Below are 6,188 nucleotides of genomic sequence, written 5' to 3' on the forward strand. Positions count from 1 at the left end.
TTGCCATTTAATATCTGTATAAAACCACTAGTATAAAAAGTTAAAGCTATTTAGCTCAGTGGATATAAAAATCATGGAAAAGAACAAAAAAATGGAAACGATTATTCCTGAATAGTTATGTCTCTTCTAAATGATGATATAGGTTGAAAAAACCATTGACAATTTACATCTTTAGCGTTCTGAAAATGGGATCTCTGTTTTGTTGGGGTCAACAACCCTAAAATAGAACGAGCAGAACTTTGTGAAAAGTCGCTTCTCTTTTGCATCATCCGTTTTAGCAAAAATAGCCTCCCGCCAACACAATTGGTCAAGGCGAGATATCGCTTATAGAAGGGACTTCTTTTTAACCAGAAAATAAAGCTTTCTTGGAGGCTGCCATGAAAAGAAACCCTACATCATTTACTTTTAGACCTAGAGAATCGATCAGTGTGAAAATATTAAATAAAAACTGGGTAAATAAATAGACTGTGCAAAATAAACAATGTTTCTAATATAGTTATTTAGGCAAAAATGTAATGTATAAAGGCTGGAGTGAGTGGATGTGTAACATAATAGCCAGAACACTACTTCCTGCTTTTCAGCTCTCTAACTCTGAGTTAGTCAGTGACTATAAGGGGGGCCACATGGGACATAACTGTTCAGTGAGTTTGTAATTGATCCTCAGCATTCAGCTCAGATTCAAAAGCAACAGATATGACCCATGTGACCCCCTTAAGTCTCTGGTTTCCCTGGTTACCAGGCAGTAACCAATTAGTCAGTGGAAAGCAAGAGAGCTGAAAAGCAGGAAGTAGTGTTCTGGCTATTATGTTACACATCCACTCACTCCAGCCTTTATACATTACATTTTTGCCTAACTATATATTTTTACACTGAACAATTCCTTTAAGATGCAACAAGGGAAAACAAGGAGAAAGTTTTCGTGGTATTTTAAGTCTATGAATCAAAAAATTCTCCACCTTATGCCAGAAACGAGTTCATTATAGTCATAGTTTAATCAGCTGAGAAGGGGACACTATGGGGCACATTTACTAAGCTCAAGTGAAGGATTCGAATGAAAAAAAACTGAATTTCAAAGAATTTTTTTGGGTACTTCGACCATCAAATAGGCTACTATGACCTTCGACAACTAATGGAACGATTTGAACTAAAAATCGTTCGACTATGGAATGGTCGAATAGTCGAAGTACTGTCTCTTTAAAAAAAACTTTGACTACCTACTTCGGCAGTTTAAACCTACCGAGGTACAATGTTAGCCTATAGGGACCTTACCCAGCACTTTTATAAAAAAATTTTGATCCAAAAAAAATCCTTCAATCGATCGCTTAAAATCGTCAGATTTGAAGGATTTTATCGTTCCATCGAACGATTTTTACTTCGATCGATCAAAGGATTTGCGCTAAAGCCTTTGAACTCGATATTCAAATTCAAAGGATTTTACTTCAAGGGTCGAATTCAACAAACTGACAAACCACAAGTGCTTGCCATATAATAGTATTTGTCTTGTTCGATTAACTTGTATTTTTCCTTAAACTCAGACCAGTCTAGTAAAGATCCATCTATTGGGTTCAATATGTCCTTCAACAATACCATCGTATTTCCTCCTGGAAAAGTACAAAAAGAAGGGACTTTTAGACAGTCCGATGCTTTCAAAAGGAGTTACAGAATAATAAAATCCATGACAAGTAAATAGGTTCTTCCAAATAAAAATCAGTCACTTGGAACATCAGACAATTTGTTAGAGAAAATGTCACAAGATTCATGAAGAATTTCTATCTCTGGCTCAATGAATTTATTACTGCATAATATAAATTCAATAAAGACCTGGCTCCCCTCCTTCCCCCCTACATTTCCTAACTCATGGCACCTTAACTATACAGTGGGCACATGTGTAGGGCAAAATAAACATTTTATTTGATGTTTTGAAGGTTTCCCAGGCTTGTGTAGTGATGCTACATATTCCTCCATTGTAATTTGAATTTGGCTCCATATGCAAATTAACCATCGCTAGTGTAACTTCGCTTCACTTAGCGAATCAACGCTAGCGCAACTTCGCAACCTTACGCTACCCCTGAGCGCAACTTTGGATTTTAGTGAATTTGCGGAGCGCTGGCGAAACTACGCCTGGCGCAACTACGAATCTTAGTGAATTTGCCCCTATGGGGTTTATCACACTAGGAGAGAGGGGTGATCTAGACCTGGATCTCAGTCTAGGTTGGGATTGGGAAGTTGAGTAGAGATTTTAGGTGGACATGACTATTCTTGTTTAGTGACTCTCTGATACTTTGGCTGTGAGATCTTCTTAAAATCCCAAACTTGATCAGCAGGTATTACATTTCTAGAACTCTTCTGTTTCCCACAAAAGAAGAAGCTTCCCTGGGATCAAATTCTAGATCCAGAGGGCAAAGTATTGCAGGACACATCAGGGGAACATTGATATGTAGGTCAATCAGCAATTGACAAGTAGTGGAAATTGTTTTAGTTTTTTGGAAAGAAGCAAAGAATAGTCCTGAAATAAAAACATCTTTTTCCCATCTAGTTTCAACTATTTAGCTTAATTAAATGCCTGGAAAACACTATTTTTCTCTGAATAATCGAGATATTTAACAATTACCACTCTAGGTTTAGAATCCTATATCTTCAAATTGCCACTCTCCAAAGAAAGTCCTAATTTTTGTGGGATTATTTTAGATCTCAAGCCGTGTAAAGAGTCATTTTTTGTATACCCACAAACCTGAGGCTGTTTCTCCTAGAACTATTTTCGAAGTCATCAAGATTCAATTGTAACTCTTGTGTAACTCTTTTCCAAGAGATGAAGCTTGATCTGAGAGCCAATAGCTTCATCATAATATACAGTATTTTGAGAAACTCAAGTATCAAGTTTATCAAGTCTCTTTTCATGACTGGTAAGTTGTTCAGAAATGGAATCAATATTAATTTGGAGTTAGTCTATCGCCTTTTCTATTGTTCCTTCTATAAATGGATTTATAAATCTGGCTACTTCAGCTGCTATAAGAGAATAATCCGAAAAAGAGGCTTTACAGGTCGTGGATTTATGAGAAAAGGAGTTTATATTGGAGTCAGAATCTTGTATTTACCATTATTTCTCATAGGTTTTCCCATGAGCTTTAGAAGCCATTACTGACACAGTCCAATCATTATCCATAAACTAAAAGGTTCCTCTTTGTTTTATATTCTCTGTTCTTTTTCTTTTTTCTAATTTATTTCTTTATTTGTTTATTTTCTCTCTTTTCTTACTTCATTTTAAATAGCATCAGTAGTGCTTTAATAAGGCAGCTTGATGCACTTCTATATAATGCGTGTGTATATTTGATGGGTCTGGAGAGACCGTTGAGGTAAATAAAAGGAAAGATTTAGAAGTATTCTGCCACGTAATATTCCAGTCCATTTAATTGAAGAAACACAAATTCCGAGCCCTGTGTATGTACTAAAAGGATTATCAGTGACAGAAATGTTGGATAGCTCTTATAATACTTACACTGGGATGTAAATAATAATGTTGAGCAATAGATAAAGACATAAAGATGTCCAAAGGAGCTGACCAGAAAATGATCTCTCAGTTGTCCCATAGTGACCTGCAGCCATTTTCTCTATTAATACCTGTACATGACGCAGCAAATAGTGGCCGTTTCAAGAGTCTAAAGTTTAACTATCGCATTTCCTTGCTGAAGAACCTTATGGCAAAAGTCTTTCTATCAAGGCACATATGGCCTCGGGAGATCTTCAAATCTATTTATGTAGCGGTTAACTCAAAGCCCTTTTACTTTAAAGGCAGCTTCACTAACAGCAACGCTTATCAGTATCAGCAGCTCATAAAGTACATGGGAACTGACTAAAACAACAGTCTGCTGCTTGCCTGGTGCTAGGGTTCTGCATGTGGTGGAACAGTCTGCTGCTTGCCTGGTGCTAGGGTTCTGCATGTGGTGGAACAGTCTGCTGCTTGCCTGGTGCTAGGGTTCTGCATGTGGTGGAACAGTCTGCTGCTTGCCTGGTGCTAGGGTTCGGCATGTGGTGGAACAGTCTGCTGCTTGCCTGGTTCTAGGGTTCGGCATGTGGTGGAACAGTCTGCTGCTTGCCTGGTACTAGGGTTCTGCATGTGGTGGAACAGTCTGCTGCTTGCCTGGTGCTAGGGTTCGGCATGTGGTGGAACAGTCTGCTGCTTGCCTGGTACTAGGGTTCTGCATGTGGTGGAACAGTCTGCTGCTTGCCTGGTGCTAGGGTTCGGCATGTGGTGGAACAGTCTGCTGCTTGCCTGGTGCTAGGGTTCATCGTGTGGTGGAACAGTCTGCTGCTTGCCTGGTGCTAGGGTTCTGCATGTGGTGGAACAGTCTGCTGCTTGCCTGGTACTAGGGTTCTGCATGTGGTGGAACAGTCTGCTGCTTGCCTGGTACTAGGGTTCTGCATGTGGTGGAACAGTCTGCTGCTTGCCTGGTGCTAGGGTTCTGCATGTGGTGGAACAGTCTGCTGCTTGCCTGGTGCTAGGGTTCGGCATGTGGTGGAACAGTCTGCTGCTTGCCTGGTGCTAGGGTTCGGCATGTGGTGGAACAGTCTGCTGCTTGCCTGGTGCTAGGGTTCTGCATGTGGTGGAACAGTCTGCTGCTTGCCTGGTGCTAGGGTTCTGCATGTGGTGGAACAGTCTGCTGCTTGCCTGGTACTAGAGTTCTGCATGTGGTGGAACAGTCTGCTGCTTGCCTGGTGCTAGGGTTCTGCATGTGGTGGAACAGTCTGCTGCTTGCCTGGTACTAGAGTTCTGCATGTGGTGGAACAGTCTGCTGCTTGCCTGGTGCTAGGGTTCTGCATGTGGTGGAACAGTCTGCTGCTTGCCTGGTACTAGAGTTCTGCATGTGGTGGAACAGTCTGCTGCTTGCCTGGTACTAGGGTTCTGCATGTGGTGGAACAGTCTGCTGCTTGCCTGGTGCTAGGGTTCTGCATGTGGTGGAACAGTCTGCTGCTTGCCTGGTGCTAGGGTTCTGCATGTGGTGGAACAGTCTGCTGCTTGCCTGGTACTAGAGTTCTGCATGTGGTGGAACAGTCTGCTGCTTGCCTGGTGCTAGGGTTCTGCATGTGGTGGAACAGTCTGCTGCTTGCCTGGTGCTAGGGTTCGGCATGTGGTGGAACAGTCTGCTGCTTGCCTGGTGCTAGGGTTCGGCATGTGGTGGAACAGTCTGCTGCTTGCCTGGTGCTAGGGTTCTGCATGTGGTGGAACAGTCTGCTGCTTGCCTGGTGCTAGGGTTCGGCATGTGGTGGAACAGTCTGCTGCTTGCCTGGTACTAGGGTTCTGCATGTGGTGGAACAGTCTGCTGCTTGCCTGGTACTAGGGTTCTGCATGTGGTGGAACTGTCTGCTACTTGCCTGGTGCTAGGGTTCATCGTGTGATGGAATAGTCTGCTGCTTGCCTGGTGCTAGGGTTCTGCATGTGGTGGAACAGTCTGCTGCTTGTCTTGTGCTAGGGTTCTGCATGTGGTGGAACAGTCTGCTGCTTGCCTGGAGCTAGGGGTCTGAATGTGGTGGAACAGTCTGCTGCTTGCCTAGTGCTAGGGTTCGGCATGTGGTGGAACAGTCTGCTGCTTGCCTGGTGCTAGGGGTCTGCATGTGGTGGAACGAGTGGACAGATTATTGGGAGGGGCTGGGGAAGACCCAGGAGTTGGGGTACACATAGGTACCAATGACAAAGTTAGAGGAGGTGGTGAAGTCCTCAAGAACAATTATAAAAAACTAGGTGTAAAGTTGAGGGTGAGGACTTCCAAGGTAATTTTCTCAGAGATATTACCTGAGCCACGAGCAACACTAAGGAGACAGTGGGAGCGTAGGGAGATTAATGTGGGGCTGAGAGATTGGTGTAGGGACGAGGGTTTTGGGTTTTTGGAGAACTGGGCTGATTTCTCAGTCAGTTACAGGCTCTTTGCTAGGGATGCACCGAATTCGTGATTCGGCCAGGATTCGGCCTTTTTCAGCAGGATTCGGATTCAGCCGAATACTTCTGCCAAACCGAATACTAATTTACATATGCAAATTAGAGGCGGGAGAGAAATCATGTGACTTTTTGTCAGAAAACAATTAAGTAAAGGAGGAATTCTATCATACTTACCGTGATTCCCCTTTCCTGGCCATCCCCCTAGTCAGCATTAACTGACGGGTATCCCCTCCCACTGACAGATGTGTCCCCTAGC

This window comes from Xenopus laevis, chromosome 9_10S (assembly GCF_017654675.1).
Source record: "Xenopus laevis strain J_2021 chromosome 9_10S, Xenopus_laevis_v10.1, whole genome shotgun sequence".
NCBI lineage: Eukaryota > Metazoa > Chordata > Amphibia > Anura > Pipidae > Xenopus > Xenopus laevis.